General features: G+C 40.0%; 1 long non-coding RNA gene across 1 annotated transcript in view; it reads right to left on the bottom strand.

Annotated features, from left to right (window-relative positions):
* Positions 1-3,974: 3,974 nt before the first annotated feature.
* LOC116457114 (uncharacterized) overlaps positions 3,975-12,916 on the bottom strand; it is a 40,177-nt gene continuing 31,235 nt past the window's right edge. The window contains exons 4-5 of the long non-coding RNA XR_009210562.1: positions 5,334-5,517; positions 3,975-4,271 (exon numbers count right to left, since the gene is read on the bottom strand). This is a non-coding gene — a long non-coding RNA (uncharacterized LOC116457114). The remainder of the gene's footprint in view (positions 4,272-5,333; positions 5,518-12,916) is intronic.

Raw genomic sequence — 12,916 nt, 5'->3', positions numbered from 1 at the left:
TGGATCATGAGGTCAGGAGATCGAGAGCATCCTGGCTAACACGGTGAAACCCTGTCTCTACTAAAAATACAAAAAAATAGCCAGGTGTGGTGGTGGGTGCCTGTAGTCCCAGCTACTTGGGAGGCTGAGGCAGGAGAATGGCGTGAACCCAGGAGGCAGAGCTTGCAGTGAGCGGAGATCACACCACTGCACTCCAGCCTGGGCGACAGAGTGAGACTCCATCTCAAAAAAAAAAAAAAGAAAAGACACATGCCTGTGGATGTTCATTGCAGCACCATACTAAGCCATTGTTTCATTTGTGGATTTCTGTTTGGGCTTCAGAGGGTTAACACAAACCCAAGTGTTCATAGTGAGTGTGTTTAAACAGTTTCAGTGTGGGAAGTGGCTGGAAGGCCACTGTCTAATGCTGTGAGGTTGGCTGGGAGTGTCAGATGCATATGGATTATGTTTTAGAACCTAAAGTGCTAAGTTTTAAATAAGATATATAAGACATAAAATTCTAGAAACACAACAAAAACACGCCTGACATCATTTTAGTGAAAATTTAGATTAAAATGCCAGAATTGAGTTAGCAATCAGGTTAGTAGTGAAAACAGTTTAGCTACCCGTGTTTTAGCTTTAGTGATTATCCGGGCAAATATTCTGAGCCTGTGGTTGAAAGCCATTCTGCATAAATTGTATTCTGATAAGTATTTGCCTTGAATACCAAGTTTCTTCCCTTAAATCAACACAAAGTGAAGATTGCACACTCAAACAAGGGGAGAAAACTGATTCACATGAAACTTCATCTCTAACCCATCTTGTTGTCTATGATATTTTTTTCTGCTTTTCTGTAGGTGCATTGTGAAAAGAAAATGCTGCCTTTCTGAATGGTGGATAAGTGCATATTTTAAAAAGTCAAATTCAGCTTACAAGATACTCGGGGAGTAAGGAGTCTAATATATCCTAAGGGGCTGTTACAGACTAGACTAGGGTTCTAATTTAGGGAAAATTAAAATACATTTTAGAGTTAGCTTTATAGTGTCTTCAAGGTTGCAGGGCTTTTATTTTTCAATATAAAATGTATTTCAGTAATGTATGGTAAGACAAGGACATACGTCATCATATGCTAGTTTACGGCTCATACTTTAGTGAGGACCTGGGGAAGGAGGCAAACCACACCTTGACCTAAGTGCATTTGCACAATCACGTGATTATTTGTGTAAGACACTGTATCTATTAGTCATAAGCTATGTCACTTTTAGGATGCCAGAGGAAAAATGAAACCAGTGTGAGAAGATGTAGTTGGATTCTAAAATGATTTTTGTGATCCTGGACTGGTTCTTCAAATTCCTTCCCTTCCCTGAAATGCCAAGCCACCTTCATGGGTGTTTTGGCATTGACAGCTGATGTCTCCTTTTTATTATGGATTTTCAAGTCAGAAATGGTATTTGGTTCTCTTAATCAACTTACGAAGCGAAGACTACCCAAGTGGGAATTTGTTTAATCAAAGAGAGCATCATAACACAAATAGTCACAAAATTGATTAATTATAATTGTAATTTCATTTGGTTCTGGGACATCTACAATACATACTTAGTTCCACAGACCCCGCTGCCTGTGACCTAGTTGGCGAAATTTAAAGTTGAGTGACAAGTTTTAATTATGAAGCTGATGAAGGCACTTATGCAAAATTATTTCTAATCAATTATAATTCAGTTTTACTCACTTATTGATAATCTACTGGAGTCTAATACGTTAATTTAACGTACTCTAGTATTGAACATCAATTGCACTAATGCTAGGAGCTGTGGGTGATCCAAAGGAATGATCTATATGGGGCAGCTGATGTGCCAAGTCCCCTCTCACTGGAGAACAAGAAAGTGGAAAAATATGTAACCGTACGATCAGCAGAAAGGACGGATGTGGTGGTTTGGCTAGTGAGAAAACAACTGAAAAGATCCATCTGAGTAAGCTCCTAAAATTCCAAAGTCATTTCTTAAATATGCTATTTTTAAGATGATACTGCCTGCACATTTTCCATGGAGGTGCTTATTTTTGGACCATCTGTTGATGGTAAATATGTATCATGTGCCCTTTAAAGCCTCTATGTGTTGTCTACTCAACATTTTACAGCTTCTGACTTGTGTCAGATACTGAAATGTCACCGTTGTCCAGTTTGTTGGTTTTTGTGACAGAGACCCCCTAAATGCTCACTGGCCTCCTAGACACCAGGGCTGCTTTCCTTCCCTGACTCACTTTCAGCCAGATTGGGTGCCTGGGACAGCTTCTGTCACTGTGCTGCAGGTAGAGGTGGTCTCTGCTGTTTTGGAGCCTGGCCTCTAACAGCCCATGAGATTCTCGGCTCACTCTCTGTCTCTGCTCACAAGCTAGAAGAGATACTGTCTGAGATGACAGAGATGCACAATGGAAGGAATCGTGATCTCTAAGCCACTGCTTGAAAGAGATTGGTCAGGGCATCTGTTCAACTTGCCTGGGTTCTACATGGGAAGTACGTCTTGCTTTTGTTCAGCACATTCAGCGAGTGATTGCCATTACCCTGGCGCACGCAGAAGTTGACAGGTCTTGGACCAAGGTGCCGCCTGCATTTGCATATGCATACTGCCGAATGACACTCACTGGGTTGCGGGAAATAAGGCAGCAATTAGAGTCTAGAAGGTTGCAGAGCTCGCCCTGCATGGACTGAAACATTGGAGCTACATCGGGCTGAGGATGCTCTGGGTTGGCTTTGCATGCTGGTTTGCTTGTTCATGGTTCAGTTTGTGTAATTCAGCCATCACTGGCCCAGAAATCCAAAGAAAAATTCCCTTTTCCCACGTTAGTCACCTGCTTAGAAAAGCCATATTAGGGGTAATTTTGAAGAGCCACTGTTTTGAAATATGGTTTCTCTTCCAGCCTGAGCTTCTCAGCTGACCTGTGATGGAGTGTTGTGCCCAAGTGGAAAGTTCTTCTTTCTTTCAGAGACATAGGACTCACTATTTCAACACAGAAGTCCCTTATATTGCATGACGCAATAAAAAACAACCAGAGACTTCTAAATTACTCCAGGCTAGAAGGACACTCCAATTAGGGGAAAAGTAACCTATGGGCTCTCTGTTGCACGAAATCATCTTCCATAAGAGTTCTAGGACAAAAGACTACTGATGTTGTAATAACATTGAAACTTAATGTTTTGGGCAATCCTTAAGTAATTTATTTGGAGTGTCCCAGTCATTTTAGACCTCTTCACCTTACAATGTGTTGTGTGAGATTATATTTCCATGCACCTAATTTTAAAATAAATTTATTTAGGTGGATGTAGAGACATATTACTGTGATAAAGCAGTTCATACTAAATAAAATTTAGCTAATAATCTTGGCTGTGTTTTCAATCTTAGATTAACTTACATTACAAAATCTCTTTCCTATAGCAATGTTTTCAGTATTCGTGGTGTTGTTGATGCTGATATGTTTAGTATAAATTACATCTTCCACTAAATTATTTTATGGAACTATAAAAGTAAACCAGATAGAAACAGAATTGTTCCAGTGAAGCTGAGTGGAGTTCCTAGAAAGATGACAGTCTGAATACTCTTCAAAGGTCATTCAATTCCCAGTAAGCACCTAAAAGAGATACTGCACATAGGGCTCCAGAAAAGGGCTGGCAGAAGTTGGACCTTCAGTGAGAATTTTAATAATTTCTTGATTTCAAATTAATTTGGCTGTTCCCATCTAATACACGGAATGAACAGAATGGATCACTTATAGTTTTATACCAATCGATTTAATCAGTGATGTTTTAATCTGTTGATACCACATTATCTGACCAAACAAGCTTCTACTTGCAGAAATGCACTGACGACCTCTCCTGTTCCAGAATTTCTCTATCTTCAACTCATGTATAATTTCCTAAATGTGTCTTGCTATTAAAAGCTAAAGATATTATTCCCTCAGCCTCTGTGATAAAACTGAGCTGAAAGCGAGCATTTGGGTCTACCAGGGGGGAATACCACGGTCTTACAAATCTCTTTACTGAACCTGTGTAGGTTACACAAGGTAAATGTGCTGAATGTGGACCACGCTTGCATATGCATATTGCCCAATAATGTTCATAACTGCATCAACAAAGCAGTGCAGCATCCATCCACCATCCTGACTTTCACCATCATGAGGCATTCACACCACAGCTGCCTGTCAATCTCCAGGTCAGCTTTCTTTCCATGCAATGTATCTGTATTCCATATGCAAATTCTCCAGTGAATGATTTTCCTGTTTTGTAAGCTAGACTGCACCTGTAACATGTGAGACTGAGTTAAAAATGACAAGCAGACAAGCACAAGGCACATTATCTTGACAAACTCAGCCTCCGAAAATTACTCTGGGCCTGAATTATTAAAATAACAAGGAATATTTCACTCAGCTGTGCAGAAACGATCCTAATTGTCCACTTTAGCTAAATCCTTTCAGTCTCTGAGATCGGTCAATTTACATCGGTGGCTTGCAAATTCCTCAACTCCCATTAGGGAGATGCACAGCAGCAGCCCAATGCACCCTCATTTATTTTAATAACCTGCCAAGCAGACATGAAAATGTTAAAGTTGGAAGGCTATAACATGACAGGATCCTGACTTGTCAGAGCCACATTATAATCTAGTTAAAATACTTTCTCCCTTTCATGTCTTCTCAGGTAAGTGGGAAACTAATTGTCAAATTACTAATTTTGTTGGCATTAATATCAATACCAAGACAAGAGGAGCATGAACTGTTGAGCGAGAGGTTTTTCTTCTATACCTTCTGCTGCTGATGGGGAAATTACTCTGGAATCAAGTAAAGAATTAAATTTGTATGATCCATTTGCTATTTGGTACTAACCTGTTCTTGCAGGTGCTGTTTGTTAACACTGCCAGTTGAACAGGCCAGTTCTACACTATCTGGCTTGGTTTTGGTTCTTATTGTGCAGGTCATCATGATAATAAACAAATATTCAGCATTTACTTTGTGTTAATGAAGCATAAATGGTTATATGCTCAGGGGCTTGATGGATAAAGTCTTTCCAGAACTTCCGATCTGGTCAGAACTTGGATGATTCTCAATTCTGAGTTATGCCTGTTGTCCTGGCAAAATTATTAATACCATCATCGTTCACTCTCAAAAGTGTCCTGTTTTGATGATAAGTTATGTGACTATCCTGGCTACAAATAACAGACAGGAGATTGTGGGTTACTCATATGACATGGGCTGAAACATGTTTTTTTGAAGTACTTTGTGAAGACTTTTCACAATGGAAAGGACAGGGTAGAGAAATGGGGTTTATGCTCAAAGTGAGGTAACTCAGCAAGAAGATAAAACGGCACCTGCCAAGGGAAAGTTTCCTGAAGATCAGCCTCTAAATATTTTTCTTCTGGAAGCAAAGGGCGGGAAAATGTGCTCCATGGCTCAGAGATTGTGATGCCGTTCATTTACTGGGTTTCGGTCTTGGAAAAAGAGAAGGCTTCAGCTGTAGAAGTCAGGTCTGTTTGCTAATCAATTTTTGCTATGCTGAAAAAGAGGAAAGAGAAGAAACAACATTAAAAATGGGAACAAATTATTTTAAGAATGATGGAACTCACAGAACACATCTCTGTTTGAATCTCCAATGAAAGCAGATTATAAACTCTGCATGGCGACTTCATTTACCAGCACAGAAATTCCTTCAGTTCATAAAACAGAACCTTCGTTTTCACCACTGGCATCTAAACTTGGCAGTCAAACTGTGGGATGTCACACATTCTTGAGTATGAAAACTTTAAAGTATTCAGTTTGTGAATTCATCATATTTGCCTATTTCCCCACAATGTGTTTATTCTATTATATTTTTTCTCAGCATTAAAAAATTTTAGAAGCATTATAAATCACAGCATCTTTGCAATTTTTTTCTGTGAAAGAATCTGATTATTTGTTTTGATGCATTTAATTGAGAGAATTGAATAAAAATAACCTCTTGTATGAAAAGTTGATATTTTCAACACTTGTTTTTAAAAAATTAAACTTTTTCTTGGGAGTTCAGACAGTTGTAAGTTTGTGCTTAGTCTTAATTTGCACATTTGCACATGCAATTAGCAGTTCAGGTGCTGCAGGTGAGCACAGGCACCTGGGTCAGATATAAAACAACCATCTGCTTTTTTGATCCACTATGAATATGCTTACAGGCTATGTCATAGGGAGCAAAGTCATTGCTTTCTTTTCCCAAAATTGAAAAACGATAAAGAACTGAATTGCTAAATGAAGAGAGTTATTTGTCAAGGTGCTCAATGGGAACCTGGGGCATGGGGAATCTGCAGGTCATGAAGTCACTTGGGGAATGAAAATCCAGGAAGAACATCAGCACCTGCAACCAGACAAGGTGCACTGAGCACCCCAGAGCTGATGGGTGAGAACGAGAAGAAAGCAAATACTACACTGTTGAAAGTTGTATTAGTCCATTTTCATACTGCTATGAAGAAATACCCAGGACTGGATAATTTATAAAAGAGGTTTAATGAACTCACAGTTCCACAAGGCTGGGGAGGCCTCACAATCATGGCAGAAGATGAAGGAAAAGCAAAAGCATGTTTTCTATGGCACCAGGCAGAGCATGTGCAGGAGAACTGCCCTTTATAAAATAATCAGATCTCTTGAGACTTATTGATGATCATGAGAATAGCATGGGAAAAACCTGCTCCCATAATTCAGTTACCTCCCATTGGTTCTCTCCCATGACACATGAAATTATGAGAGCTACAAATCAAGATGAGATTTGGGTGAGGACACAGCCAAACCATATCAAAATCTAACACTATAACACTGCTTCTCTATTGCACCTAAAATTCAAAACCCAAGTTGGAGATGCCAACAGGATTGATCAGCATACTAATGCCTTGTTTATAATCCTTCGTGGGCTCCATGTACCCTGCAGCAGCTTTCCAGCAAGGGCCTGGAAGTATTGGTCCTTCATGCAGTGCCTCTGGCCTCCCTGGGCATAGAAGGTCTGAGGAGTATCTTGAGCTGCATGGAAAGTATCCTCACTTCCAATCTTCTACTGTACAGTTTCAAGAAGGATCCTATAAGTGTTCACTTACTTGCTTCATTAAAAAAAAAAAATCTGGAAACTCAATGAACCTCTAAATACAATTTAATTTAAAGATTTTTCCATTTCAGGAGTGATTACCATCACAATTGCACACAGAAACTCTGGTCTGATCATACACCTCTCCTGGGCAGTGGTTTTGGCCTCTGTAATTTGCACCTGGTAATGCCAGCATGTCAGGCAGCGTGTTTCAGTCATGTGTGTATCTCAGTAGAAACACAGCAGAAGCATTATCGTACTGCCAAAAGCTATATTAGGGAAAGAATGATATAAACAGACAAACAGAAAATCAAACGTGTTGATGCTTCTACCACCAAGCTGATCAAATTTTTACTAAATGTATTTAAAGACCTTTAACTGAGCAATTTATTTAGATATTAATGTGTGCTTCGTTTGCAGCAGAATTCTTCTAATTACTCTTCCCTCTCAAACTCACTGCCACTCACACACAGGGACGCTGCATGGCCCCTGTGCCTCTAATGCCACATTCATTGCAAAGAGGCACCCCAGGGCTTATCCCCGCAACCAGCAGCTACTCCAAGACTGGGAGTTGGGGAGATGGTTTACTCCTGCATTCTTCCCCCAGACAACTGAGAGGTTTGTTTATTTATTTGTTTTGTTGACATTAGGCTTTGATGTAAAAAAAAATCTTTTTCAAAATTTATACGTGGACATGGAAGTTTTCTCCATCAAGTAAATGAATCAATATTCAATGACATTTTTAGAGACAACATTTGTTTATGATGATTTTGAAGAGTTTATAACCTGAAAACTAAAATATCGTGGCTGCACATTTTTGAAGCACATTGAATCTGACACATGGGAGAGGAGTCTTGGGTAGTAACTAGCTGGAGCAGAGAAAAATATGGACATTCTTAGAAAAGAAAGAGTGTGCAGGAAGAAAAGGAGAAAGCATTTGCATATCAGAGCCAGCTGAAGGCAAGTCCAAGCTCCTGGGTGTTGAAAGTGGAAGAGGAAGGAGACGGTGAGGCAGTGAAGATCTGTGGTTTCCAGGTTTCCCCTATCCACAAAGAGGAGATTCATTGCAGTGTGGAGGGTTCAGTCTCTTCCTGTCTGTCCATGTACACTTCATTTTCCAAAACTGTTTGTGCCATTGGATATGAGGTTGAAAAGTGACTATTTCATCCAACCTGCTGCCCTTTTGGGTTCATGTGGGCATGATTCTATCCAACCTCTTTCTTGAGACAAGCATAACAAAGTGCCTGCCTCCCCACTGATACATCCAGTGAAGGGCTCTGGCCAAAGAACACCACATGAGGTTGATCTCAGGACTGGAGAAGGGCACCATTCCTCATGCTCCTTTCTCACAAGGCCCAGCAATGCATCATCTAAAAGAACAAAATTACTTGTGGGACAGGCTATATTCACTGATGGTGGAAGGACAATATATATAAGTTGTAAAAATAGAGTGTATCAGTCTGCTCAGGCTGCCATAACCCAAATATTAATACCGTAGACTGGGAGGTGGAGACATTTATTTTCTCCCAGTGTGGAGGCTGGAAGTCTGGCATCAGAGTGCCAGGATGGGCAGTTCCTGGGGAGGGCCTCTTGCTGGCTTGCAGGCAGCTGCCTCCTTGCTGGGTCCTCACTTGGCCTTTTCTCTGTGTATGGAGTATGAGAAAAGAGAAATCTGTGGTGCTTGTTCTTATAAGGGAACTGATCCCATCAAGAGGGCCTCAGCCTCATGACTTCATCTAACCTTGATTACCTCCCAAAGGCCCCACCTTTAAATACCATTATGCCAAACGTTGAAGCTTCAACATAATAATTTTGCAAGGACACAGTTCAAGCCTTAGCACAAAGTATCTGTGACTACAGATAAAACATAAAAATGAGATTCAGGAAGAAGAAAAGGTAACATTTGGGTACTTCTTTATGTAAAGGTTTTATGAACCAGGTGATTGTGAGAAGAAAAAGTTAAAGAACAGTGACACCGAGCAGCTGCCACCCTTGAAAATGTGGTTGTGACCACGGCTGGCAACCCAGGTTCAGAGGTTCAGAGATGAATCTCTCTCTCTCTCTCTCTCTCGCTGTCTGTCCACCATTCTGTGTCTCATTCTTTCTCTTACTCTGTCACCTTCTCTGTGCAAGTAGCCATTGCACACACTCTCTCTCATTCTGGTCAACCATAGAGTGAGTGATAAAGAATGGCTGTGAAATTGTTTCCATGTAATTTCTCAGCTTTCCTCTAACTATGTGTGTAGTAGAAAGTAGTCTCCTCCCTCTCAATTTAGTGGGCATTAAATTGATTATTTCATATGATGGCCTTAAAGTGATGTATTAGAACATTGCTAAGTAAATTTTCCCCAAATTCACATGCTGAATTCACTCTAAGATTTTTTTTTGAGCACGACTTTTCCAGAAGTTAAGAATCTGGAACAGAACATTAAAAAATTTCTTCTCCTTTATTATTTATTCTTAAGTTATAAGTAAAGGGGACTTTTATGTGACATCATAAATTAGATCAAATTTTATGTACGTGGGGACTTATGATTCTACCTGAGATGGAGTAACAAAGACTGGATTTACCCTTTCCTAAAAAGCAACAGACAAAATACACAAAACAGTGGACAAGAAGCAAGAATAATGGAGATCCCTTACTGTAGCCTTGTAGTATAATTTGAAATTGGGTAGTGTGGTGCCTCCAGCTTTGCTCTTTTTGCTTGGGATTATCTTGGCTATACAGGCTCTTTTTTTGGTTCCATATAAACGTTAAAATAGTTTTGTCTAATTCTGTGAAGAATGTCAATGGTTGTTTAATGGGAATAGCATCTCTAGGTGATTCACATGAACATTAAAGTTCAAGAAGCCACTATTCTGGGGCAAATCCTCCTAGGAGGGACTTGGACAATATCTGTACACCCATGTTCACAGGAATATTATTCACAATAGCCAAAAGCTGGAAGTCACCCTAGGGTCTATGAACACATAAGCAAAATGTGCTAATTACATACAATGGAATATCATTCAGCCTTAAGGAGGAAGGAAATTCTGATACATAGTACGACATGGATAAACTTTTAAGACGTTCCTCTCAATGAAATAAACCAGTTATAAAAAGACAAAAAAGGCCGGGCACAGTGGCTCACACCTGTAATCCTAGCACTTTGGGAGCCTGAGGTGGGCAGATCGCCTGAGGTCAGGAGTTCAAGACCAGCCTGGCCAACATGGCAAAATCTCTTCTCTACTAAAAAATACAGAAATTAGTGGGGTGTGGTGTTGCACGTCTGTAATCCTAGCTACTCAGGAGGCTGAGGCAGGAGAACCATTTGAACCTGACAGGCAGAGGTTGCAGTGAGCCGAGATCACACCATTGCACTCCAGGCTGGGTGGTAAGAGGAAAACTCTGTCACACACACACACACACACACACACGCACACAGAATGGCGATTCCGGAGAGCTGAGAAACACGCAAGCTGAACCCTAAGTTTGGCTGCATGTCTGCCTCAAGGGAGTTTTCAGACCACAATACAGGTAGGGGGCACCAAGGAGAGGCCTGATAGTCTCCCTGTGTTGAGCAGATGAACCTGAAAATCCAGGAAAACCAAGATTGCTGTAGTTTTCCTGATAGTCCTGGAGAAAAGGGTTAAGTTAAATGAAATTAAATTTGGCTTAAAGCCTTTGTATCTTGAGTCCATCCCTAGAGAACTACAGCCTAACCTAAAACTATATGTTTTTATAACTAGTAGCTGAGTTTCAGCCAATCACAGCCTGCCAAGTGATTACACTAGGCCCAAATTGGGCACATGCCAAGTTGTAACTCATGAAGCATTTCTGTATGTCACTACCTTTTTTTCAGTCTGTAAATACTGCCTGCCCATGTTGCTGGGTGGAGCTCTCTGAACTACTCCTGGATATGAATGCTGCCTGATGCATGACTTGTTCTTCGCTCAAATAAACCCTGTCAAATTTAATTTATCTAAAGTTATTCTTTTAAAATTTTGGCATCAGAAGTCACATCCAAAGTAAATCTCCCTTGACCCCCAGGAACAGTAGGTGACCGATGGAAGATACCTACTGGGCCCATTTTGCCCGTTCATCTCTTGCAGCAGCTAGAGTCGAGGGTTAGTTCTCTCTCTGATTCTAGATCCACAAACTTACGTGTTTAGCGCTCTGAGTTTATTTGAGTATCTTTTATCAGTACTTGATTTGGAAGTTGTGATAGTAATAAGACTGAGTCCTGTAAGGAAGTCTCTGGTGTTTGACTGGGTCAGGCAGGCACTGGACTAGGTTAAGTAGGTAGTCAACGTTACTAGAAGACAGGGAATCATGGATTCATTTGGATCTTAGGAGTATGGAACTCTTGCCGGTTTTATGTAGAAGAACTGTGGACCCAGAACTTGTTTTTTTCTGGAGAAATGGGTGAATCTTAGTAAAAGTAACTCAAAGTTACAGTGATCACAGTGGATACACTTTTTATAAAAGGCAAACGGGTGCATGTCTTTACAGCTGTGGGGACCAAGGAGACTTCCATATGCAAACCCAAACAGAGAGATCCCAAAATAAAGACCCCTGTGCCCTGAGATGTCTGCCTTAATTGTAAACAGCCAAACCAAGAAGAAATTGTCCCTTTTACACCAGTCAACTGATGGGTCTACTTTGTTTAGCTTGGATTATTTCCACTAGAGGTAGCCCCCAGTGGCTTCATTCCTTCCTGGGAAAATAATCAGCAATTCTCTCCGAGAAAAAAAGAAAAAAAGAATATTACTGTCGTGAAGGTTTCAAATCAAGTCTGAAAGGTCACTGTGACCAAGCCTGTCCAATTGACATTTGAACCACTTTCCAAAAAAATAGTTGTAAGAGTTAGTCCTCTGTGCGTTTCTGTTTGATCCTACATCCCCCCTGGGAAACTGTCAGCTGAGATCCCCTTTCTGAAGACCTGGCTGACTTTACATTCTGCCAGCTCTACCCGTCCCTTTTATGTTGTCATGGTCCTTGATATTCCCCAAAACTCCACTGGAAAAAAATGAATTCAAATATTGTTTAGTAAATTAGTGAGCTTTGTATTATTGTACCTGGAACGTGGCTAAAGTTTCACAATGGCAGCTACAAGATCTGTTGCTGTCTATATAGCTATATATGTCTGTATGTATGATATATATATGTGTAATAATTTGCTATCTTTTTATCATATTGCCAAAATTAAATTGTATAAAAGCTCTGTTTAATTGGCTTAATAAGAATAAATGCTTATATTAATTATTTTCTCAGAACAATAAGAAATAACCCTAAATCTTTTCAAGCTTATGTGGATTAGGTAATCTTTGGCAAATTAGAATATTGTTGATTTGATTAAAACAGTTGTATCTTCAGAGTTTTCAGGATTGAATATAATTCAGACATACAACTTTTATTACCTATGTTTGCTGGTAAAATAAGCTTGTTTTATCTCTATATTATAGTTAATAACTTGAGATGATGGCTAACTTTTTTTTATTTATTATTATACTTTAAGTTTTAGGGTACATGTGCACAACGTGCAGGTTTGTTACATATGTATACATGTGCCATGTTGGTGTGCTGCACCCATTAACTCGTCATTTAGCATTAGGTGTATCTCCTAATGCTATCCCTACCCACTCCCCCCACCCCACAGCAGTCCCCGGTGTGTGATTTTCCCCTTCCTGTGTCCATGTGTTCTCATTGTTCAATTCCCACCTGTGAGTGAGAACATGCAGTGTTTGGTTTTTTGTCCTTACAATAGTCTGCTGAGAATGACGGTTTCCAGCTTCATCCATGTCCCTAAAAAGGACATGAACTCATTTTTTATGACTGCATAGTGTTCCCTGGTGTATATGTGCCACATTTTC

Source organism: Hylobates moloch, unplaced genomic scaffold (assembly GCF_009828535.3).
Source record: "Hylobates moloch isolate HMO894 unplaced genomic scaffold, HMol_V3 SCAFFOLD_17, whole genome shotgun sequence".
Lineage (NCBI taxonomy): Eukaryota > Metazoa > Chordata > Mammalia > Primates > Hylobatidae > Hylobates > Hylobates moloch.
This window is presented reverse-complemented; position numbering and strand designations above follow the sequence as displayed.